The sequence below is a fragment of the Topomyia yanbarensis genome, chromosome 3, assembly GCF_030247195.1.
Source record: "Topomyia yanbarensis strain Yona2022 chromosome 3, ASM3024719v1, whole genome shotgun sequence".
Taxonomy (NCBI): Eukaryota; Metazoa; Arthropoda; class Insecta; order Diptera; family Culicidae; genus Topomyia; species Topomyia yanbarensis.
In genome coordinates, this window is record NC_080672.1 from 235,326,803 (window position 1) to 235,354,286 (window position 27,484).

The window sequence follows — 27,484 nt, forward strand, 5'->3', positions numbered from 1 at the left end:
GAATGGATGTTAGTGACCTAATACTACAAATCGAAGCAGTTGTGGTCATATTTTGGAAAAATTTTCACCTTTATGCATTCATTGCAGAATTTAAAAATTTTCTGCGTGTTCGTACTCATCACCCTGTAATTCCGGAACCGATCCGACTTTCGGTTCAGCCATCTCTGAGAAAAATGAGTGACATTTTTGGTCACATACACACACATACATACATACACACACGGACATTTGCCGAACTCGACGAACTGAATCGAATGGTATATGTCACTCGGCCCTCCGGGCCTCCGTTAAAAGTCGGTTTTCAGAGCAATTGCAATACCTTTCTATTGAGAAAGGCAAAAATCTATAAGTAAAACAATGTGATATTCACGTGTAATTCATTTGGAAATTTTAGTCAATAGTATTTCTTATGATGTTGATGTGCTTTTTTTCATGTGTTCGCATGAATTTCATTCGAAAACTATATTTCTCACACTCGAATGGATATTCAAGTGAAAACCGAGTGCATTTCATGTGTTTGTGAATTGAAATAATTCAATAGATTTTCACATGATGTGAACGTGTTAAGTTTTTTCAATTTACCAATTCCTTCAAACTAAGCTACCGGTACACTTACACAGTTGCGTTTCGGCTTTGCCTCATCAGAAACCGACACTAACTTTTTTTCGGAATAGATTAGCGCCGGCTTGACGCAAATCCCTTAAAACTAAAACGCACTTTGTGTTTCAATCGAACTACTGATCAAACGTGATGTCCCGTCCGAGCAGAAGTTCTGTTTATGCCGATGAGACACAGTGAAGCCGAAACTTGTCTTGGCTTAGCAGGCCTATGTGAAAGCACTATGTGCCCTCAAGTGCAAAGACTGGTTTTACCAACAAATTGTCACCCTAGTGAGAAATTTTGGTGTTTATATATATATATATATATATATATATATATATATATATATATATATATATATATATATATATATATATATATATATATATATATATATATATATATATATATATATATATATATATATATATATATATATATATATATATATATATATATATATATATATATATATATATATATATATATATATATATATATATATATATATATATATATATATATATATATATATATATATATATATATATATATATATATATATATATATATATATATATATATATATATATATATATATATATATATATATATATATATATATATATATATATATATATATATATATATATATATATATATATATATATATATATATATTATTTATATAGTACCGGTACACTGCTTGTCATAACGTAAAATATTCTATTCAAATCTAAGGTAGCGGAACATTCCTTTTCAGAAAAACATGATCTGACTACCGAGGATATAAAAATTCAACGTGAAACTTCTAATCCATGGAAATTGGATGTTGCTGAGAGCCTAGAAATTTTTAAACAACCCCCTTCGTCTTTACTCAATCGAGATCAAGGTAACGGATACACATGGCTTTTCCAAACATTACCGGTACGCAAATGATCACACACCTAAGTTACCTAATTTCTACCTGCCTTTTCGGTACATAAAGCGGTACAGAGGGTATTTTCTTCATTCTGATACAATACACTGAAGAAGGCTGCAAGTCGTAGCCGAAATACGTATCTGTAACAGAAAAGTGCAATTTTGCATTTTGTTCATCATAGTGGAATTAAAACGGAAGACAACGGTTAAAGTGTTTAATTGTAAAATATTTGATGAAGCAAAATTTGATCAAATAAACGTGTTTGACAAACAAATTTGACAAGGCCAGCACACGAATTCAACTGTTTAACAAACTTTTCTCATCAAATATTTGCATTGATGCGTTACCGGACGTTACGCCTATTATTGTTTGACAAACATAATAAAACAAGTTTGATGGATCAGTACACAGTTTGTCATATGTAGTCAAACCGGCGTGTACGTCAAACAAATCGCCATGCGAAAAAATGTGTGCTGTTTGAACTTCACGAATTTTCAAGAGTGCAAACACATGAAATATCAGTTTTTCCCTACAGTCCATCGGTATTAAGTGAAGAGGAAATTAAGGATGTAATAAAATCGGCAAATGGTGACTTGATAGAGCGCAAGCAAAAAACTTGTCGCCAGAGAACTGAAACACAATTGAAAAAAAAATGATTTACAGTCGAGTCTCCTACTACGCGGATTCCTATTGCGCGGTACCCGGGATTTTGACTAATTGGGGCTATGGCCGAATATTTCGTCTGCGTTTACTTTTTTTGGCTAAGTTGTTGTGCTTACTTAGACCTACAATCACTCTATTGGATATCCAATTAGTTGAGGACTGTACTGCCAGGGGTGCTTTAAAAGAGAGTAAATAAATCGAACCTCTCGTCGTGAATGTGACTATCGTTGATTAGGTTTAACATGGAATATATCGAAACACTGATTATTTTGAAAGGTTTTATCTCAAGAAGATTTGTCCAGAAAGTCAAGAGTTTTTGGATAGTTGAAAAAATAAATCAGAATTGTCCCACCAGGCGGCGCTAGTGCGAATGCAAATGTTCAACCAATGTCAAAATCATTCTTTATTAATTTAATTTTATTTAATTCAATTAATCAATTTATTTAATAACGAGAATATTTAGAGATATTTAGGTACTGTCTTCAGTAAAGATGCTCGAGATAGATTAGTTTGAGATTCTCTCACTATGGTATACTAGTCTAATAACATAGAAAGATGGTGTTTTCGGCAATGGAGAGGATCAACGTCTACGCAATTACGGGCAAATCAAACTGAAATAGATCCGCCAGGCGGCGCCAGTGAGCATGTACTATTTTTCAAATTCTTTATCTCGAAATCATGATAATTTAGATGTGTGGTGTCTTCGGCAATATTCATCAGCGGGTCGAGTGTTGTCCGAAGACGAATATATAATTTCAGAATTCAGCCACTAGGCGCTAGGGAGAATACAACTTCCAGTACATGTTAGGTGATGTTTTGTCTCGAAAGTTTAATAATTTAGGAAAATGGTGTTTTCTGTAAAGTTTCTGAGGACGACAAAGGCTGTTTGATAATGTAATTATTAAATTGGATATAACCCGTTGGGCGGCGCTAGTGAGCATACATCTTTTTATTTCAGTATCTCCAAATGATGGCTATTTAGATATCTTCAGCAAAGTTGCTCGAGAGTCAAGAACTGCTCGATAGTGAGAGATTAGTTTGAGATACTCTCACTATGAGGCGCTAGTGAGCATACAAGCTTTCAGTACATCGCAGATTGCAAAATATCCCAAAAAAGGTAATTTAGAAAAAAGTTTTTATAAAATTCTTGTGGAAATAGAAATTTTGATAATCGAATTTTTTCTACAATATGGCAATAAGTTTTATTTTGAAGGGCAATTTGTTGGCAGATGAAAACTAATTGTTTTGGACATTTTAATTGCACATGGAGGTCCGCCAATGAGTCAAAAAAAAATATTTTTTTTTTCAACATTTTGGGAATGAATTCCATATTGCAAGGCAAGTTGTTGGCAGTTAAAAATCAATGGTTTTGGACATTTTCAATGCACATGGGGGTCCGCCAATCAAAAATGGAAAATTTTTCAAGTTCATGGGAGTGAGTTTTATATTGAAGGGTAAGTTGTTGGCAGATGAAAATTAATAGGTTTAGTGTCGCATAGTGAGAGTACCCCAAACTAATCTATCACCATCGGGCAGTCCTTGACATGTCGAGCAACTTTGATGAAGACATCGCCCTTCTAAATTATCGTCATTGGAAGATACTGAAATAAAAAGAAGTCTGCTCACTAGCGCCGTGATATCCAATTTAATTATTACATTATCAAACAGCTCTTGTCGTCCTCAGAAACTTCACTTTCTCCCTAGCGCCGCCTAGTGGCTGAATTCTGAAATTATCTATTCGCCTTCGGGCAACACTCGACCCGTTCATTTTGAAAAATAGTACATGCTCACTAGCGCCGCCTGGCGGATCTATTTCCATTTGATTTGCTTAAAATCGCGTAGCCCTTGACCTCCTCTAGAACATTGCCGAAAACACCATCTTTCTAAATTATAAGACTTGAGATGTATCATATTCTATAATGTACGGTAAGGTGGTACGCTCACTAGCGCCTCATAGTGAGAGTATCCCAAACTAATCTATCACCATCCGGTAGTCTTTGATTTCTCGAGCAACTTTATTGAAGACAATACTCCTCTAAATATTCTCGTAATTGAGATAAAGAATGATTTTGACATTAGTTGTACATTTGCACTCGCATTAGCGGTCCCTGGTGGGACAATTCCGAGCTATTATTTTCACCATCCAGAAGCTCTTGACTTTCTGGACAAATCTTCATCCTTCAAAATAATCAGTGTTTCGATATATTTCATGTTAAACCCATTCAATTATAGTCATATTCACAACGAGAGGTTCGATTTATTTTTCATAAGCTATGTGATTCCTATTACGCGGATTCCTTTTTCATGCCCTCAGTTATTCTCGTAGTAGGAGACTCGACTGAATTCCGGTACCGTATCGTATCGAAAACTTCTCTAATTCTAGTTTTTTTCTAGTTAGTCACGCTTCCCACTCAATACGGTCAGCCTGTCTCAGAGCTAGACGTAGGATGCAAAGAGCTCGCACCGAGGATGCAAGAGAGAACCGCCGTGAAGTGTTTCGAGCTGCGAAATTGGCCCTTAACAAGGCTATTAAAAGCAGCAAGAGAGCGTGTTTCGACAACCTGTGTGAGAGTGCCAACGCGAATCCGTGGGGTGACGCCTACCGGATTGTGATGGCCAAGACCAAAGGGGGCTCCTCACCCCCAGAACGGTCTCCGGACCGGTTGGCAACGATTATCGAAGTACTCTTCCCGTCTCGAGCCACAAGCCCCTGGCCACCTGCACTACGAGACAGTGCGGGCACGGTCGAAATGGTGGCTCCAGTAACGAATGAAGGACTACTCGGAGTGGCTAAATCCCTAGCAATGAACAAAGGTCCAGGGCCGGATAATGTTCCAAACAACGCTCTCAAGACAGCGATCATAGCGAACCCGAACATGTTCAGGCTAGCTATGCAGAGATGCCTTGACGAGTGCCGTTTCCCCGATAGATGGAAAAGGCAGAAATTGGTGCTGTTGCCGAAGCCCGGGAAGCCGCCAGGCGACCCATCGGCGTACAGACCAATCTGTCTGATCGACGCGACTAGCAAACTGCTTGAGAGGATCATCCTCAACAGGCTAACCCCGTACGCGGAAGGTACGGACGGCCTTTCAAGCAACCAGTTTGGCTTTCGGAAGGGTAAGTCCACAGTGGACGCTCTCAACTCAGTGATAAATACTGCTGAGATAGCGTAACCTTGGAGGTCTACGGGGAGTCAATTCCTGAGGTAGAACTAACCGCAGAACACGCGATTAGCACAGTGGAGGAATGGATGAGCGCGAGAGGCCTGGAGCTCGCTCATCATAAGACGGAGGTAGTTATCGTCAACAACCGCAAGTCGGCACAACATGCAGTTATCCATGTGGGAGAAGTCGCGATCACTTCACAGCGAAGTCTGAAGTCTCTCGGAGTCATTATAGACGACAAGCTGACCTTCGGCAGCCATGTCGACTATACGTGCAAGAGAGCGTCGACTGCTGTTGCGGCTCTATCGAGAATGATGTCCAACAGCTCAAAGGTGTGCGCCAGTAGACGTAGGTTACTGGCAGGCGTTGCCGTATCTATCCTCAGGTACGGCGGCCCGTCATGGTCAAGAGCACTGAGGGTAACCAATTACCTACAGAAACTGAAGAGCACCTACCGCGTGATGTGCCTCAGAGTGATATCTGCCTACCGCACGGTATCACACGATGCATCCTGCGTGATAGCGAGCATGATGCCAGTCGGGCTGGTCATTCGGGAAGACGAGGAGTGCTTTGAGCTACGTGGAAATAGGGGAGCCCGCGAGCGCACCAGGGTGACCTCGGTCGCCAGATGGCAGCGTGAGTGGGACAACTCCTCGAAAGGTAGGTGGACCCACCGGCTGATACCTAGCATATCGAGCTGGGTGGGAAGACCCCATGGGGAAGTTCACTTCCACCTGACACAATTCCTGTCAGGCCATGGATGTTTCCGTCAGTACCTCCACAGGTTCGGGCACGCGGAGGTCCCAGTCGGCCCGGACTGCCCAGGTGTAGATGAAACTGCCGAACACATACTGTTCGTATGTCATCGGTTCGACGTCGAAAGAAGAGCAATGCTTGACGTCTGTGGCTGGGACACAACCTCTGATACCCTTATTCAGCGGATGTGTCAATCGGTGGAGAAGTGGAACGCAGTCTCGGCTGCTACCATCCAGATTGCCAGTAGGCTACAGGTAATCTGGCGAACCGAGCAACAGACGACGGGCACGGCTAACTAGTGATTGGTTAGCTGGAGCAAAAAGGCCAAGCGCAAAAAAGGGAGTGAATGGTCTGTTCATGCCGAGGCAGGTTTGGCGCAGCGAATGGCAACCGTGTAAGGGGTAAACCCAGCCACCCCGAAGCAAGACAGAAGAGTGAGTGTATAGGCGTATAAGTGGACTGCCTCATGCCAAGACGGGAGGGTCGTAGCGTAGTATGTTGGAACTTAGCTATCGATGCCTCATGGCGTGGCAGAGGAGTGAAAGGGTGAGCATCCAAGTCAGTCTCACACGGCATGTTAAGGGTGAGCATAAAAGTCAGCCTCACAAGTTGGTAGAGGCTAGCACAAAAGTCAGCCTAGCAAGGAATGAAAAAGGTGAGCACACAAGTCAGCCTCGCATGGTATGTCAGAAGTGGGGCCTAAGAAAAATGTCCCACATGGGATGCCAGGGGGAGTGACAAAGGTACAATAGAGTGGCACGATTGAGAGTGAATCAGGTGATAGGGTGAGCACCCAAGTCAGCCTCACATGGTATGGGTAGGGCGAGCACAAAAGTAAGCCTAGCAAGGAATGAGTAAGGTGAGCACACAAGTCAGCCTCGCATGGAACGTAAAAGGTGAGCACAAAAGTCAGCCTCATGTGGGAGTGTTTGAGAGTGAATCAAAGTGCGATTGAGAGAGCACCCAAGTAAGCCTCATACAGGATGTATGAACGCGTGAGTGAGAGTGAATGAGTACATTTAGTACAGCCATCCCCCCAGAAGTAATACCGAGAGGTAGTTCCTGGGAGGAATGATGGCGGAGCCCAATGGAGTTTAGTCGGTATTAATGGCTGGTCACCATTCGAGTCCGACACGCCCCCAGTGCACCCCGTGTGGTAGATTGGACCCTACCAATAGCACGTGAACTTGGCTAGGACATAAAGGTCTTCTCCATTGTAAAAAAAAACACACACACATACGCACACAGCTTGGGGCAGCAGGGACAGGAGGACAGAAGTTCAGAGGCTTAACGAAACCCCCCCGGAGCTACTGCGAGTTGGGGAGTCTTGCTAGGATATGGTGGGGCAAGGTAATGTTGGGCTCTGCCAAACCTCTAGAAAAAGCCATATAAATCCGAATGCAGCTCCGACGAAGCGAGTCGGTGCCGCTTCCGCTAAGGTTTTACCCAAGACTTTAGCATAAAGCACTCTTACCCAACGGGAGTGCCAACCGGCCCATTAGGATCGACACCAGTAAGCAGGGCCGTCGAGAGCCGCGCCTGGCCGCGGGTTTTGAACTACTGACGGGCCCTACCATATATGACTCCTTATTTCAATATCGATTGGAGATATTATACGGATGCAACCGTTTCAATTAAACTATTTTGTATGAAAATTGTTTATTTGATACGATTCAATGCGTTAGCTTAACAGAGTCGTATTTTACACATGTAATAGATAGCAAAAATAAAAATTAATAAAGAAATATTTGTCGCTGGCCATCAGAATGACTTACGTCCGACTTGCCATTGCAATTGGAATCCTTTCTTGCGGCGTTGCCATACAGTTCATATCGCCTTCGTTCATGCTCCCTTGGCGCACGTTAATGCTTCCATCGTTAATGCTGCCCAGAATCAGAGCTTAAAAAAATTGACATCCCTGCGTGAGCTTGAAAGAGAAACAAAATTCAATTCATGCCCGCCGCGATGAATCGAATGTTTGGTTTGTTTCCCTCGTCCTTCGCTTTTTCGGTACAACGCATCCATGTTCGCATATGTTCGGTTTCAGGAGAAAACTTAATCTTGTTTCTATGCTAGCTCTGAGAGGGATTATCAAGCAAAAGTGCACCAGATATAGATTACGCAGTTCAGTTATGCTCGAAAATGTAAAAGAACTTCTGCCTTCAAACTGTCCACATAATAACAAATGAATGCTTTGGTTGGTGAATGAATTTATATTTCCTCTGCACTCAACCATTCGATTCTTCATAAAATTTCCGTCAGTTTGGAAGTGAATGAATGAGAAAGCGTTGAAACTGAATATTGTTTTCAGCAAATTAATCAGAAATAAGCAACTAAATGTGAAATTTCGCACCACTTATTCTGCCTTGTTTCTTGTTGCTGGTACATGCTGTTGATTTTGAGGCACTGGATGCAGCTATTGCAGTTGTCACTATGACCTGAAGGAATTTCCTTTATCGGTTTCTGAACATGGTAAAATCGGTTTTGGAATCAGTTGTTACATTTGCGCTGACATTCAGAGAAAAAACATTACGAACGCGATGACTGGGATCCAACAGCGAAGACTGCTGTTAAAAAGACTGAGACAGAGAGTTGTGAGAGAAAGAGTTTCAACTTTTGGTGGAAACTAATGGGTAGAATAAGTATCCAGTTAAATTCCCATATTTTTCTTCATCAATTGTGTACACTGGAATCTTCATTTACGAACCAAACCAAGGGTTGGTAAATTGAATTAGTTCGTAAAAAAAGTGTTCGTATTTTTGGGATTTAGATCGTAAAAAAAGTTTGCTTTACAGTCTTACTAAAATTCATTGGTTGAGCAACATTTTCGATAACCCTAACAATATTGGTATTTCCGAAACGGGCTTGACAAGTACATGATAAAAATTGATATTTGGCACCTTTTTGAAATCCAGCATGGAGACTTCCGATTGAACAATAATCTCGATAACCCTAACAATTTGGGAATTTTTGAAACGGGTTTTACGAGTAGTTGACAGAAATGGTAGTTTGGAGCTATTTCGAACAATTTCTGTATAAACTATGAGGGTATTTTTTCGGGTTTGACGAGTAAAGGAGCGATGCCCTTTTGAAAGCCAAGATAGTGTCTTCTGGTTGAGAAAAGTTTTATATAATCATATCATCCGCATCACAAATCACTATATCTATTCTATGATTATATTTCGAAAATGTCAATATTTTAGGTTATACAGATATCTTAACTGGAATTCGCCATCTTGGTTTTCAAAATGGCTTCATACATTGATTTTCGTCATCTACTCGTCAACCCCATTCCGAAAATATCCAACTTTTATTAGTAACAGTTAGCTAAGAATATGTTAAATTGTATACAACTTCATACTGTACTGTGCGTATTCAGACTTTTTTACGAACACTTTTGCGATAAATAAAACAAGAATGGTTCAATTGCACTGTTAAATGAATCTAATAGTGTTACGTTCACGTACTTCAGAAAACCATTGGAACTTCCTGGAACGTAGTTGATTGTGGTATATTTGCAGTACCAACAGAAACAAACTTCAACAATTAAATTAAAATAAATTAAATTCAGTTAAAATGCGGGCCCCCAAAACATACCCGGGCCCCAGGGTAGTAGCCCCCCCTGACCCTCCCTCTCGTCGGGCCTGCCAGTAAGATCCTAATTACGGCATACTGGCGGCAGAACACGGATGTGAATAAGGATTTCATCGAAATTATCATCATGGAAGCCTGGATGGTTAACGTCAAGTTGCAGCTGGCTCACCACAAGACTGAGTTAGTGCTGGTTAGCAACCGTAAGCAAATCCAACGTCTCGAGATCAGCGTCGGGGGACAATCCATTAAATCGATGCGCGCGCTGAAGCACCTGGGTGTGATGGTTGACGATCGGTTGAATTACAACTGCCATGTCGACTATGTATGTGAGAAGGCTGCGAGGACAACTAGCGCATTGGCAAGGATCATCATATACATGGATAGATTTCAAGGCCGAGTTAGAGAAGCGGGCCAACCAACTCGCCTGTCAAAATTTCGAAGATTCTTCGCAGAAGCCCCGCCCTCAAAAGACTGCAGCAGTGATCACTGCTAACACAAAGAAGGATTCAGCCACAAAGGCTCCAACCCAAAAGGAACAACCTAATTGCTTCTCTTGTGGCGGCAAAGGGCACAGCATTTTCTACTGTGTCCCTTTCAACAAGTTGTCCATCAAACAACGTTGGGAGGCTACTACGACAGCGAGGCGGTGCTACAACTGTCTTTCGTGGGGACACCATGTACACAAGTGTTCCTCTAACGTCAATTGCAAAGAATATGGTGCACGGCACCACACTCTACTACACCTAGAGAGCACAGAGAAAGCTCTAGATCAAAAGCAGAGTATCACCGACTGATCGCCTACTCAGGCCACGGCTTCAACCAGCACTTCGAATTGACTACATAACAATTACGTGTTCCTGGCTACCGCGACCATAAAAGTGAGGGGAGCAAACGCATGGTACCAAATTAGGTGCCTGCTAGATTCCGGTAGTCAGGTCGAAACCATAACCGAGGATGCTGCCCTAATCCTCAACTTACCGTATGAAGAGACATTATTGACCATAAATGGAATAAACGGAGGCATATCCGCACAACGAAAAATATCGACCTCGATATCATCCAGTGGTGGCAACTTCGCCACAATCATAGATATGATGGTGGGCCCTCGTCTCTTGGAGGACCAGCCTAGTATTACTTTGCGCAAGCAGGACATAGAAGTCCCAGCAGGCATTGAATTAGCAGACCCCGGTTTTTATCGGAAGCAACCAGTGGAAATTTTACTCGGATCCCGAGTCTACATTCAAATTAAGGGATCTAGATCTATTAACCTCGGCAGCGAACCCATATTTCAGGAATCTGCGCTTGGATGGCTAGTTGGCGGATTAGCCTCTTTGCAAGCTCCTCGACAGGCTACCGTGGCGATTGTTACAGCCAACCCGAATACAACAAAGATGCCAAACGTCGAATCGATATCGGAGGCCAATGACGACGGTTAGAACCTAAAAGTTCTATTCAGGAAATTTTGGACGCTGGAAGAGGTGACTTCTGCGGAAGCGAAGCCCTGCCACAGCGTGATTATTTGCGAAGACCATTTTCGAAAAAATACAACCATAGGGCCAGATGGAAAATTTGTAGTACGCTTACCCCTAAAGCGCGAGGTGCAGTTATTAGGGCATTCTTTCGAACAGGCAAAAAGGCGACTGCTTTCGCTGGAGAAGCGCCTAGCCTATCACCCAGAAATTTACGAGCAATATCGAGCATTTCTTGCGGAATATTTCTCTATGAATCACATGGAAGCTGTCCACCCTAGAGACACTTCCCGAATCGGGTACTATGAATAGTTTTATTTTTTTCCACAGTTATCCAAGTAACTAGTTAAATGATCTTGTAAATTATAGCTGTTATACTGAGCCCTATGCGGTTTCACATTAAATCTGTTTGTACTTAGACATGCATGGCTTAACCTTTGAGACAAGTGTATATTACTGGTAGGATCAACCAGAATAAAAACGCGCCACCGTTCTGGATGTGTTCTCCTTATCCTCAGAGCAGTTGAAGGAATAATTCTTCACAGTTACCTTTTCCAACACAGTTTTATTATAATCCTGAAATACTACCGTATCAGCGCCCACATCACTTTCGCTTCAGCGTAATCTTCGCTCAGAATAATTCCGTTTTTAAAACCCTGATTGGCTGAGTACCGACTAACTTCCGCACGCTCGCGCCTGCTACGCGCACGAGCTCTAATTAACTTATTACGACTGACGCACGCGCACGCCTGCTATGCGTGCGAACACTAACTGACTTCTTACGACTGACTTCTTAACTCGGGTTTAAAAGATTTTTAACAACGCGGGTTTAGATCACTTTCGCGCATCTCTGAGAGAAATGCACGAAGTTTTTTGAAAGCATTTCTAAAGCTCTCTCTAGAACTGTCGGTCGCTGGCCGATTCAATTAAAAACAATGGACTGCTCCATAAGGTGATGCCATGCCCCTGCTACAGTAGGGTCGCGGCGTAAGCAAACAATTTTGTTGTTATTAAACATTGCCTTCGCGTATACAAGGCGCAGCGTTAATGAAACTTATTTAGCTTAAGGCTAATTCTTAATGATGCAACTTAACTCATGGAATCGAGCATCCAAGAGATTGGCAAATGATGATTGAATATTACCGGGATTGAAACCGGAGGAAATTAGGGACTCTGCATGCCCCCTTACTTATTGAGCTTAATGTTGCCTCGGAGAGACGCATCATCAAGACGATTGCGCGGGTTACCCTCAAATGAGGGAAAAAATCTTTTGTACCTTAATTCCTAAGATTGCCATTACAAAAATCATATTTGTTGTTACTTTTGTCAAAACCAAATGTTTACAATTTTCTATCATTATTTGACATTTTATTAACATCCTAACTTTACGGTGGTCCCAGTGTGCACCTATTCCTGCTTCCAAACGTTACATCCACTCTCGGCTCCTCGACTCGGTTGCGTAGTGGTTCTCGGAATTCAGATTTCGGGCCCCTCGTGCGGCAGGATATTTCCAATTGGTTGAGAAGTGAAATCCTTCTTTGTCCACAGATTGTTGTCCTCTTGGGCCATGGTTGCTTGCTCATACATATTGTTTCGATTCTGTCTTCTCCGTTCACGTTGTTGATTTTTGTTATCGATTTCTCGCTCCTCGATTCTGGTTAGAATTTATTTGTTGTACCAACCCTCGATCAATTACATTGATATCGACGTCCCTAACGTATTTGTCGACATTGGTTTCTCCCTCAACGTTTGGCTTATCCGGGAGATTTGTCTGCTTGCTTGCTACCTTCAGGCCATATTGGTTGTGGGCTACTGAGGCGCTATTTTCAATCACACAGACCGGGTTTGACTGTTCTGACTGTGGCTTTAATCTTTGGTTTAGGCTGATCCAGGTTTAGCCTTCGTTGTCAATACTCCACTCTCAGCTTCATTGAATTTCTCGTTAATAATAGGCTGTCCTGCTTGTTTCGTATTTTGACCATTCTTCCACCTCCGAGATCCCCTCCATCTTCTTCCCGTCACCACCTGCAACCGTCCTTTCCAAATCCATCCTTGTCGAACGCGTTGGGTAGTGCTCGTGATTACCATCTCCATGGGGCACACACTACTCTGGACTTCTGCTTCCACTTCATGCAAAATCTCCTATGCTAAATAATTTTTTTTTTCATTATATGTTATTTGCTTCTTTGTTCTACGTTTTGATGAGTTGATCGCTGTAAATTATTGTTGTACATAAACAAAAAAACTAAGTTAAATTTTTTTTGAGTAATCATTATTTTAATCTGCAATTTTCTATATTTATTTAACTATTTTAACTTTCATTTATTTACAATTATTTATCGTTCTCTTTAAAATTTGTTGTCATATGTGAGACTCCACTGCTGTGTGAATTAATCGACTTGTATTATCACTTTTGTTTGTAGTTTATGTTGGAAGGGAAAAACCGACTCGATTGGCAATCTTCCTAATCTTCTAATTTTTGTAGGTGATTCTTTGCAAAAACATAGTGTTAGTGGTTAGTATGTTTCCCCCAATTCCTTCTTTTTCCCCAGATGTGTTGTTTTTGTTCGAGATCTTTTGCTACTTTGCTCGTTTTAATAATTTCGAGTTCTTTTGCCTGTTGTGCTCGGTTTTTAGTAATTTTTTTTTGTAATATTGTTTTAGGCTCGAGATGGATAATATATTGTTTGTGTGTTCCTCGAGTTGTGTCTTTTTTTGTAATTGTGTTTTTTTTCATAATAATTTTTTTTCATAATAAATTTTTTTTCTTTAAATTTCATCCAAAAATGTTTTGTGTCGACAACATTTGTCGAAGCGAGGTAAGTATTTTTGGGGGAATACTTTGTTATCTTCCTTCCTGTCTATTGTGGTTTCGTGTATGTTGCTTCGATATCTCCCCCTATCCAATTGAGGTTTACCCAGGAGGGTTTCTGCAAATAAAGACTTAAATTCCCGAAAAGATACATGGTATTGGTAACCATGCGGTTATGATGGAAACGTAATCTTACTTACCATAATCAACTATCTCTATCCCAAAAAGTATCTGAAAATTGCAATTGCCAAGGTGGACTGATGCGCAACTTGTGAAACCAACTCAAAATTCTCCTAATAATATTTAGAAAGATAGAAAAAATAACGCACTTTGGCAGATTTGCGACTCTTGTGAATTTTAAAATGAAATTCTTCTGCAGTGTCTGTCTCTACTGCAACTTGTTGATAACTTTCTTGTTTTGGCATGTTTGCCCTTTTCATAAAATATTTCCCATCTGGGCGTTTTCTCGCCATTTGTTTAACTGCATTTTTTTATATTTATATTTTAACCAGTACTTGGACGGATTCATGTCACGCCTCTTTGGTAAAATGTAATCTTCTGAGCGTGTTCGCTACACGTCTCTTAATAAATTGTTTAATAAAAATCTTCTGATCCCACTACTATAATTTTCCTTTTCTGACGTTTTCGTCACATATATTATAGTGTCCATTAACACTTTTCTTTAATTAAGAAACTTTTTCCCTTGTTTTCACTGCTACGATCTCCTAATGATTATTCCCTTCGTATTTTCTCGTATTCCTGTTCTTCACCCCTTTTGCCCTTACTTGGTTAGTCCTTGTTTGTCAACTTTTTCGTCCTATCTGAAATTTTAGCACTCGCTCATACCTCATTCGTTTATCATGCATACCGGCGCCGGTTTCCTTGCGTATCATTCACACATCTCATTCTAGGGGTCCGACCCCCCCCCCTTGCTCATTCATTCATGTGTTCCCATTTCGATGCTTCGGTCTTGTCAATTCCAGAGTTTCTAATCGTAGTATAGCTTACGCGATCAGATTTAGAAACTACGCGAGACCCCCTTTGATTTCGGCTCTAGTTCTGGTCCGTTGGCTCTGGCTTTTATTTTGGATCTGGTTCACTGACTCAGGCATTCTTATATTTACCTTTTATAACATTGTATTCGGCTCAGGTCCTTTGACTCTGGCCCTTCTGTATTTTTTTCTTAGTTCGGTTCAGGTTTCTCGGATTCTGACCATCTCTTGTATTCGATTTTGTTATCAGTGTTTTTCAACCTTCATTCTGATTGCCCTTTTTCCATGTAGTCAATTTATATTACTTTTATTCGCAACCATTCCTCCGATTGCATCTTTTTCATGTTTTTATTATATCCCATATTTTATACGACAGTCTACTTGACTCGTTAATAAAAAAAATTCCCACTTTCTGGCTTTATATTTTCTACCATCTTAAATTGCTTTTTTCGACAGACACTGCTTTTTTATCTAATACTTCTGATCAATTCTTTATGCTTTCCTCAATTAAATTTTGTCTTTGTATGATGTGTTGTCTTTCGTTCGTTATGTTTGTCATTTATTTCTAGTGTCATTTAAATGAAACAAGCATATTTATATGTATTTGCAACTATTGTATAAATACTTAGATAATATAAATATGTACACACGTTTGCCCAACTATGTACATTTTGCTTAACGGGATTGAATTTCCACAAAGTGTGGACTATTGGAGAATCTTTCACTTTCCATCGGTGGAAAAGCCCTTTTTTCTAGATGGCTCGAGTATGTAGCCTCTGATGATTCCACAGTTCGGTCATTACCCCGTAACTGATTACTTTCGCTTTCGCCTTCAGCTATAATTAATATTTTCGTAATATTTTCTGATCCGCATTGTGGGATCACACTATTTATGCATCTTTCTTCGTTGTGTTCTTGTTTATCCTCAGAAATTTTTCCCGTACATGTAACATAATTATTGTCGTTCTCCTCTTCTAAGTCAACAATATTTTTCGTTTTACTACTTTTCATGAGTTTCAACATTACTATTCGTGATCGCTTGCACTGTTTGACACGCTTCCTCCACTATAATTGTGCATTCATGCGTTATCATTGTGGGCGTTTCATTGTCGTTTTCTTCCATTTGACCTTCATTATCTGTCAAATTTATTTCTTCTAATTCGTCATTATGCACTTTCTCAAATCTGTGGTAGTGCAAACTTTTTCTTGCTGATGCAATAACTCATTTTCATCAGGTAACATCTGAACTGGATTATTACCGTTTTCCGACATGGTGAAAGACCGTTCGAGGTCGTAATATCTTCTATCATGATGTATTAAATTATTATTAATTTATTGTTTATAGCGCATTTCACACTTACTTCGTTACTAAGGTCTCCATAATGACCCACTTGTTCGTAGTTGTTAGTGTCTATATTCTAATCATAATCGGACCAGTTCGTTCTCGCATGCATTTGCAGTGAATGATCATATTCAATTTCTTGCGTATAATATTGTTCCGGAAGATTTTCTTTCAAGTTTTCGAAGTCTCCCATTATCGAATTGCTACAATTGCTAACATTTTGCTCATACTGAAAAATTTCGAAATTTTTGTCATTGTAATTTATTGCGCTGAGGTCATCTTCAACGTCTTGGTTAATCGAACCATTTGAGTTGACAAACCGATCGTTATTATTGTTATAAAAATCCTGCTGACAAGACTATTCAGCGTAGCAATCATATTCATTGAAGCTGGTGTAATAGTTTTCCGGTTGTTGCTTATTAGCCCGTTTTTCAATATTTTGAAGGTGGTACATACGAACATTATCCTCTTCTAATAGCCGTAAGCTCAAACGCGTACTAACTATTTTTAAACCGGACTAACTTTTAAACCGGCCTAAACTATTTGGTAAGCTTTAACCCAACGGTGCTGTCATTTATATGGCTGCGTTCTGATCTGCGATACACAACAATGTTAAAAACAACAAATTCATGTTAAAGAAAATGAGTAAATTAGACAACTTGGAGAATTGTTTTTCATTCCGATATTTTCTTGCAGTAAAATAGCTTTTCTTCGTCATATATCTCGTTCCATAGCGTGTGAGAACAATTTTGTCAACATGTAACTGATATGTTTCTGAACTTAGAACTTTAACTTGGTGGATAGTTTATAGTTGGCCGATGATGTACAGCATTTTGTAGTGACATAATATTTAATGCACAAAAGAAAATAAGTTTGAAGTGGTTGAACCATCGTTTGTAACTGGTGCTATGATAGTTATTTTAAACTTTGATTGCAAAATTGGTTGAAATATTTCAATTTGAATTCAAAATGAACTGTGAATATCATTTTAACTGAACACGATACCTGTCGACACGAGTGGAGAATATTTATATTCGTTTCAAGCTAATTTTCACAAGTTTGGAATAAATATCAATTATAAATAAAGGTTAGATCACACTCTGCGAATTAAAATTGTACTCGTTTTATTCAGCGAAGCTTAAATAAAATGTAAACAAAGGTCAAACAAAAACTTAAACTTTGACAGAATGATCACAAGTGTTATGCATCAATGCAGATTGGAACGATTTTATTTGCTAACAAAATTTCTACGATTTTATAAATAAACAGAAATGAAAGTTTTGAGCATCCTAGTAATATATTTTTACGAACAAATATATTGATCGCCGTTGCGTTCGCAATCAATTTTAAAATATTTTATTTGGATGTTTTATGTGAGTTTATTCATATAGGTAAAATGCGCATATTTAAAATCTGTTATTTAATCTTTGCTTAGGGTATTTATGGAGTTACTTTGTAAGCGGTTAACATTCTGATTCAAAGAATGAAAATAAGAAAATTTATAAAATAGTGCATTTTACGATCTACATCCGATTGTCATGTATTTGGATCTATCCAATGAAAAAAAAACTATTTTTTTAGTTATTCACTTTTTTTGATGTGAGATACGACAGATATATGGGCAATAATTCGTGATAACATGTTATTGATTTATATTAAGGAATAAACTGATCCCACTTATTTTCACAGCGATATGTAAAAGAAAATAATCAAAACAATTCTTATTGCAGTTTTGATTCTAATTCGCAAAAACAACTTAGATCTGAATATGCGATAATCGATTCGATATGTCCAAATGCTCTCCTGTAACTCTTCGATGAGCAATTGGAATCAAGCGTGTAGAGAGAAGGAAAGAACAGAGAAATCAAAAGTACAGGTAAATATAGTTCGACGGTGATTGTCTTTCCTACCAGTTAAAACTGGCTTATTTATTGCCATCTTTATTGCGAGCAAGGAGAGCCACCTTGATCCAGAAGAAAGCCGAAGAGAGGATTGAAAATAACGAAGTATGCGCAAGAGGAGCATGTCATATTTTTGTCTTTTTCCGGTAACATGATGCTGCCATTTGCATTACTGCGTTCTGATCGGCAATACACGGCAATGTTAAAAACCGTAGAATGAGGTTAATAGAAAATTCACTGTTTATGCCATTTAATAGTTATACATTAAATACATAAAAATTATTTAATACATTAAAATTATTTAAGATTCAAGTGGCTAATACTACGTTCACACAACAAGTAAAAACGTGTTTTAACGCTATCTCGATAACATTTTTCTTGTTGCTAATTATTATAACATTACTCTGTAGTGGGAACGTGATATAAAACGTTATTTCGCTATTTTGTCAAAAATGGTGCATACTATCGTGAATGTTATAGAGTTGTATTGTTAGTCGCTAGTCTCTCCAAGGATTGAAAGAGCTTCTCTAACATTATATTTAGTAGTCAGACAGTTCAGCTAAATCTGACTATTTCAAATTAAATCAAATGCTTACAGAACAATAATGGAAGCTTACCTTTATTGGAAACGTTTGTATTAGTTGCTGTTCTGTAGCACATGAAAAAGTCAAAAACAATTATTTATTTGCTTCAGATAATTATGTGGTCATTGGAAAAGACATCTGACATTTTAGCCTGGTGGGGCTTATTATACCATCCTACCCAACTATTCCACTAACCATGCATATAGAATTTGGCAGACATACTTTGCTGAAAATGAAGTAATTCAAATTATCAGCACGATTACCTAACCAATCCTGAAATACCAAAAGTTCAGTAATTGAGCTGAGAATTTGACAACTTCAAAAGGTGATTTTCAACGAAGTAAATCTGTCAAATGGGTTAAATCCAAATTGCTGAGCTTTGAACATCTTGGATTGCTAAAACGTTCATTTCAACGAAATTTTGCGACATCGTGCGAAAATTGAGAAAGCTTCAAATCCCGGTTACAAATAAATAAATTACAATTAATTACTTCCTATAGTCTGCAATCTGTCTGATAATCAATTGACAGATATAACTTAACAAATTGAACCTGACACTTGATGCAGACAGTGAATCTTCTGGAGGCACCTCGACAAAATGCGGTGTAAACCGTAACTCAAAATTTCCTGGACCAATCGTACTGAATTTTACACAGTTTTTCTTCTTCACATCATTGCCCAGATAACTACAAAAGCTTTTTGCAAAATGCTTGATATTATTATTTTTTTCAATAGCATTTTCATCGTTTTTTAGCAATAATCCGACTTTGGCTTCAAAGTGCTACGAAAAGTTCGAAAATCGACCAAGAAATAAAAGCTCCATTAGTCACTTGTGGAGTGATTTTAAAAACAACTATGCAAATGTATCAACGATTGGTCCATCAGATTTTGAGTTATGGTGCACACCGCCAAACCAGTTTTCGACGTGGCACCTGACTGAATAGACAATCTTTGCATCGAAAAAAATAAGGAATGCAATTTTCTGCGATAATACTTTACACAACCCCCTTAAGTTCCGACACGATTTAGGCGATTCTTCCACATTCAACTTTTTGTGTTATTTTTCAAAGTCATCTATCCAGTCTCAACTTTCACAACTTCTTTCAAACCCTATGCATTTCTGTTCTATCACTAAGAATTAAACGACAATTTGTTCTACAGTGGAAATGCTAATCGTCCAAGATCTGATGGAAAATTATAAATAGTGAAACAAGCAAGCTTCGATATAATTTAAATAACGATCAAAATGAGAATATTTGTAGCAGATTGTTTGCCGTCATAGTGTTACTTAGATTGTATCGCATGGCTTTATTTATAATCTTTTATTTAATTATAGTTTGGATTCTTTCGAAAGCAGTAAAAATGTAAGAAAACTTCCACTTGCGTATTGTGTTCTTTGTGAGAAGATATAACTAGAAAAGTGTACACATTGTGATTTTATATTCTTTTCATTTTCTCTAGTTAAACTAACTAAAAAATTGTAGGTAAATTAAACAGCTTCACTCATATTGATAGCCATAAGTAGACTAACAAACGAAAACATTTTTTTTTAATGCAGCTCTGCATTCAATTATAAAATTTCGTTCTACGGTTTGTTTCAAAATGATTCGACTTCTGCTAACCTGCAATATAACTCTTCGACATGGCATTTTCAAATGAGCGTGCAGCACCTTATGGATAGGACGATAAAGAATATAAAAAATGACATTTTAAACTCGATTATACCTGTTTTTCGTACGGGATAAAACTTGCTTACTTGCCCTAATATGGTTTGTGTGCAACATGGGCCATAATATTGCACATAAAGGTCGAAAAGTTGATTCAAATTATTGAGATGTATGCCAGAGGAATATGGCGCCCCTTTACACTGTTTTCATTTGGCTTCAGGATGCAGCCATTTCTGCGATGGCAGGTACTAACGTCTTAGACCGGACTAAACTCAGGCCTAAAATCAAAGATAGTACCGTGCGGCGGTACCAACTAGCTTCAAGCTTACCGCTATACAAGTTCTACCAGCTCTTTAAACGAAGCTGTTCGGTAGTCTCTCGCTGAATTCTTGAGGTTTACATCTTTCAAACCAGATATAAAATGAATTCTCAAATTTTTCTCTGCATAAGCGTCCGGTTGCTGGCCCTGTTGGGTGTAAAATTCATCAATTTGACCCATGATACAGAGTGCTCTATCGGCATACTCCTTAAAAGATTCATTAAAACTTTGCTCCTAAATCTTCAATTTGCAGTGCGATTGCTTCTGCAGATATTTTCATACCAAATTGCCGTATTCTACTGGCCTGCACGATTTTAAGTTATTATTTTCGCGGTCAGGTTATTGAAACCTGACCTTCAATTTTCGACGCTTGCATTGGCTCGAACCTGACCTTTAATTCATTCTTCCAATTGTTTTGCGCTATGTAGTTAGTTTTGCCGTTGTTTATTCAAACAGCTGTACCAAGGTACATGCAGCTGACCGTTTTTTGCATGTAGGTAAAATTTCGAAGAGCCATGAATATCCGTTACCTTGGTCTCGATTTAATAAGAAAAAAACGACTTTACAATCCCGTAATTTCCTATAGACTGATACAAACACTGAAGAAGATTACAAGTAGTAAACGAAATACCGGTATCTGTTAAATAGTGAAGTGCAAGTGCATCTAACTATAAAAACATAGTGGAATTAAATGGAAGAAAACCTTTGAAACATTACGTACATTCCGCTAAGACCTCCGTTCGCTTATATATTGGGTCAATTGTGTTTGTTTTTAATTTTTTTGTTTCTTTTTATGGCAACCTATAGCATGCCACTAATGGCTTCTCGCAGTCGTGCTTTTTATGAAGCTTGCTCCCTTGGTAGGAGACTAGTAAGAACCGCTCGAAAGTGTTAAAAAAACAGCTGCAATGCAACTTTGGAATGTGAACTGTACTTAGCAGTACCCAGATTGGGACCAAATCTATATTGATAATGTGAAACTCAGTCGAATACGTAGCTCGTACGCTTCTGTTTATTTAATAATTTGTTAAAAGCAAACAAAAACACATATAGTGCTGTGTGCTTTCCCATTTTTAAATTGATTCGCCAGAGGCTTGTTCTGAGCGATACTAACAATGTATGTTTCCCTGGTGATGGTGATGGTTAATTCTTATTAATTTTCGAACTTTCTGTCATGTTTATACTGGCGGTGACCTTCGATCACAAGTCTACTGCGTATCTCGTACGCTTTTATTTGCTTATTAATTCGTTAAAAGCAAACACATATAGTGCTGTGTGCATCATATACGCGGCATCAAACCTCTGACCGTTTGTTTAGAAAACAACTGCATTGCTTGCGATGGTTTTCATCGTCGCAATGGACAAATTAAGTTGGACAGCTACTTTTTGCGTGTCACCTACAATGTGCTGCTCCGGGTCATGATACCCTGGTAGCGCTTTCAGTGGATCTTTAACCAGTGATCCTTATATCCTTAAGGATGGTTGGTATTAATAAAAAAGATTGACCTGATAGCTTGGACTCGCCATTTCTGTTAGTGTTAGTATAACAAATTTGTCATCAAGTTAGTTTTGTCATCAATCTGAAAGTTAGTGATTAATTGCTTAAATAATTACTTGAAACCCCGTATATAGCACCCCTATACTATTTGTGTTGAACTGACACAAGTCAACTTCTCAGCGGGCGCACAATTCATGGGCCCCACTGACAGTTCAAATTGTTCCGCTTGTCTCGCTCGAAGCCCGATTTTCGCTAGCCAGATTCCGTACGGTATGACTCAATTTTATTAGATATTTGGTAAAAAGCGAGAATATTGGATACACACCTAGAAAAAATAGTGTAAATTTACGTCTCCTAATCCTGACATATACGAGCATCAAAAATGACTTAGTTTTACGTTACCACATGAATAGTTTTACGTTTGATTCTAATTTTACATGACGTTTAATTTCGTAAATCATGTAATTTTACTCCACATACAGCGTTTGTTCTGAATGGTAGGAAGTGTAATTTTATGTCATTGCGCATGTAAAGTATATGTTTCATGTAAAATTAAACGGAACACGGTAATGTTCCATCATTTCGTTAATTACGGTTCGTTGAATTGTGTCATGTTTGAAATTACGTCGACGATAAAATTCAGATTTTTTTTGGTGTGTAGCTAATTGAAGAAATAAAGTATAAATGGTTCACTTACCCTGTGCCGTGCAATTCTGTTGCTTCCTCCTTTCCAATTGTGAACATTCAATTCATTCAATCAACAGTATTTGCGTGGGGAGAGAACTTTTCGATTTCAACTTCAGATCACAAGTAACTTCTAAATCTCTTATGCACTGGTTCACTACTTTATCTTCGTTGGTTAAGTTAAATTCGCATCACTCGCCACTCCATATTCTGTTAACTAGCGAACTAGGAAAGATACAATTCAAATCAACACAAGATTCACAGATAAATATCCAACGGAGGATCACCTCGTACGCACCAGCTGGTTTACTATCTTTAATAGCTGAAACCGATATCACACTTTCACTTTCTCACTGTTAGGCTCCAGCCAGAAATGTTCGCGTCCTAGGCCTCAATTTGCCTTTTTCCGCTTGTCGCCACATGAATAGTTTTATTTTCCACAGTTATCCAAGTAACTAGTTAAATGATCTTGTAAATTATAGCTGTTATACTGAGCCTTATGCGGTTTCGCATTAAATCTGTTTGTACTTAGACATGCATGGCTTAACCTTTGAGACAAGTGTATATTACTGGTAGGATCAACCAGAATAATAACGCGCAACCGTTCTGGATGTGTTCTCCTTATCCTCAGAGCAGTTGAAGGAATAATTCTTAACAGTTACCTTTTCCAACAGTTTTATTATAATCCTGAAATACTACCGTATCAGCGCCCAAATCACTTTCGCTTCAGCGTAATCTTCGCTCAGAATAATTCCGTTTTTAAAACCCTGATTGGCTGAGTACCCACTAACTTCCGCACGCGCGCGCTTGCTACGCGCGCGAACGCTAATTAACTCATTACCACTGACGCACGCGCACGCCTGCTATGCGTGCGAACACTAACTGACTTATTTCGAACGACTGACTTCCGCACGCCTGCTATTCGTGCGAACACTAAATGACCTATTACGACTGACTTCTTAACTCGGGTTTGAATGACTTTTTAACAACGCGGGTTTAGATCACTTTCGCGCATCTCTGAGAGAAATGCACGAAGTTTTTTGAAAGCATTTCTAAAGCTCTCTCTAGAACTGTCGGTCGCTGGCCGATTCAATTAAAAATAATGGACTACTCCATAAGGTTATGCCATGCCCCTGCTACAGTAGGGTCGCGGCGTAAGCAACCAATTTTGTTGTTATTAAACATTGCCTTCGCGTATACAAGGCGCAGCGTTAATGAAACTTACTTAGCTTAAGGCTAATTCTTTATGATGCAACTTAACTCATGGAATCGAGCATCCAAGAGATTGGCAAATGATGATTGAATATTACCGGGATTGAAACCGGAGGAAATTAGGGACTCTGCAACTACATACCACATTCCTGCGTGAGTAAGCCAGATTCCACCTCAACCAAGTTGCGGGTAGTTTTTGATGCTAGCGCAAAAACGTCAACACAATTATCACTTAATGATATCCAACACAGTGGACCCGTGATTCAGCGTGAATTATTTGATCTGCTTTTGGATTTCCGATGCCACGACAAGGTAGTCACCGCTGACATAGCAAAGATGTATCGTCAGGTGAACATTCACGAGGAGGACTCATGCACACCTAGAAAATATAGTGTAAATTTACGTCTCCTGACCCTGACATATACGAGCATCAAAAATGACTTAGTTTTACGTTTGATTTTAATTTTACATGACGTTTAATTTAGTAAATCATGTAATTTTGCTCGTCATATAGCGTTTGTTCTGAATGGTATGAAGTGTAATTTTATGTCATTGCGCATGTAAAGTATATGTTTCATGTAAAATTAAACGGAATACGGTAATGTTCCGTCATTTCGTAAATTACGGTTTGTTGAATTGTGTCATGTTTGCAATTACGTCAACGATAAAATTCAGATTTTTTTGGTGTGTGGTTGCAATGCATCCTTTGGCGGGAATCGCCGTCTGAGGAAATTCAAGCATACCGGTTGAAAACGGTAACATACGGGGAAGCGGCATCATCCTTCCTAGCATGCCGAGCACTTCACGAGGTCGGACAGGAAATTCGACCTGAACAGCCTGAAATTGCAGACACCATTCAGCAATGTTTCTACGTGGACAATCTTATGGTGGGGGGGAGATTCTACAATCGACTTACTGGAAAAACGAAAAGCTGTAGAATCAGCCATGATGAAGCGAGGTTTCCCCTGCGAAAGTGGGCATCCAATGATGTCCATATTCTCGCCGACGTGTCGAACGAGGATCTAGAGAAGGAAATACGAATCGGAGATCATGACATCATAAAAACCCTGGGCGTTGCTTGGTCGCCAAAGGAACTTTCATCTGACGCAGTTTTTGTCCGGGCAGGGATGCTTTCGGAAGTACCTACATCGGTTTGGACACGCTTCGTCACCCCTTTTCCCGCAGTGTGTGAACGTGAAAGAGACACCGGAACACGTTGTCTTCGAATGCCCTAGATTCGAAGAAGTCCGAAGGGGTATGCCTGATATAACAGTGGACAATATCGTCGAAGAGATGTGCCGCGACGAGCATATCTGGGACGCTGTCAACAGAGTTGTTACGAGTATACTCTCCGAGCTGCAAAGGAAGTGGCGAAGGGACCAACAAAGTAACGACATTGGTTAGAACGCCGCAGTGGAACCACAAATATGGTTTCGGGAGAAATTCCGCCGCTGGGAAACTCACCGACGGTGTAGACTGGGTCCACCGCCGGGGACCAGTTGAGTAGTACGCAATGTAGCACCGGGCTCGGGTCGTCGGGGCGCCAACGAACCGGACGTCAGGCTTCACCGGAATCGCCAGACCGACCTCGACACTCTACCGGGTAGCTCGTGAGTAGGCTAGATCCACCGTCGGGCATTAGACCGCGTAGGCCGCGTCGAATAGCCAAAAGTGGGTCGTTGGGGCACCAGTGAACCGGAAGCTACGTCTACCCGGAATCGCTGGATGGACCTCAGCATCTGCTGGCTGGCCGTTGAGTAGGCTAGGTCCACCGCCGGGGACTAGACCGAGTAGACGAGGCGGGGAGCTTAATGGCTCACAGAAACGTACAACGAAAGAAATTCTGTTGTCGGGGAACTCTCAATCAGAGTAGGATGAGCGGTAAAGCTGGAAGATTTTATGGTATCGGTGTCGGGGGAAATTCCTCCGTCGGGGAAGTATCGGTCGGAGTAGGATGAGTTCACCGTTGAGCACTATCCAAGCGGATCGTGATAAGTCCGGGAGCTGAATGACTCACGGAAACATGAGCTGAATGGCTCAGGGAATCAGCACCTAAACGGCTCACCACAGGGACGAGAAATAAACGGCGAAGTAATAGATGGAGACAAGAAGCAGGAGAGGAATCGAGAGTTAAATCAAAGCTCATAGGCAGTGCTGTGCAATCTCACGAAGGTCTTTGTTTTGTGACGGTAAATATGAAGTGACCGTATCACCACAAAAATGACGGTTATTTCATTTCCATTTTCCTCGGATAGTGCTTCAGGTAACTATCTCTCACAGAAGCCGTGCGAGAGAGAACGCATTGAAATGAGAGACAGATTGAGTACCATTTATTTTGGATTGGTATGGTAAACTAAATATTATCAGTGTATTGTATTCAGGCAGCATGCGGTGCTTTGTTGATTTTTTCTCCACCTTTCAGTGTCTTTTATGCATAGCTATTTATGTGAAACCGCCTGTTTGTTAATTCTAGCTCGTTGTTTGTAATAAGATGACCGTCATAACCGTATTTATATTGTTAATAAAACGACGGTCAATTTCCCTTCCTCTCAATAATGATTCCAATGAGTGAGAGATTCAGAAGCGAACCGTCTGACTGTTGTCAATTCATTGGAATGAGAACCGTAACTCAAAAAGCATCGCTTACTGCTTTAACTGCTAACCGTTTCATTTTCTTTTGTCTAGCTGGTTTGCCATCAGTACCGTGAGGGAGCTCAGCACTGCTCATAGGTCGTGCCACTCCATGAACCAAGCGAGGCTCCGAGATAGAGCAGCAGAAAGAGGTGCGACGAACCCCCCCCCCCCACGAAGTAATACGATGTACTCTTAAACCTGTAACTGCGGAACCGGAACTCGCAATTTAATATAGTTCAATAGGGGCCGTTCATAAACCACGTATACTCATAGGGGGGACGGGGGGGTCTGGTAAAAGTCTACGTTTGTCTACGAGGGGGGAGGGGGGGTTTTTGAAAAAGTCTACGTAGATTTTTATTTTTTTGTTATTCTCGTATTACTAATTATGAATGGGATTTAAAGAGAGTTGTATTCAAAATATCGGTCTATTCTGTATTTATGCAGAAACTTTAAAGCTAGCACACTATTGAGGTAACTACTCGTTAAGTGACCACTCAACCCAGAACCCACGATTTTTTTGGACAACCTCACACGTTGTTGTTTCTTGCGTATATTTTGATATAGTTTTGATGCAAGAATAATACAAATTGACAGTTCTAAAGACGATCGCCCAAAATTCCTCTCGACGGAAGATTTTGACTGTGAAATCATCTGAGACACCACTAGTTAGC

General features: G+C 39.7%; 1 protein-coding gene across 4 annotated transcripts in view; it reads left to right on the plus strand.

The window, feature by feature from the left end:
• The window catches only part of LOC131690293 (kinesin light chain-like), a 676,695-nt gene that overhangs the window by 87,689 nt on the left and 561,522 nt on the right, over positions 1 to 27,484 (plus strand). The window contains exon 2 of one of the 4 annotated variants that reach the window (XM_058975956.1): positions 1,364 to 1,492. The exons of the other annotated variants lie outside the window; for them this stretch is intronic. The gene's annotated coding sequence lies outside the window, so the exon portion shown is untranslated. The remainder of the gene's footprint in view (positions 1 to 1,363; positions 1,493 to 27,484) is intronic. 4 annotated transcript variants of the gene reach the window in all.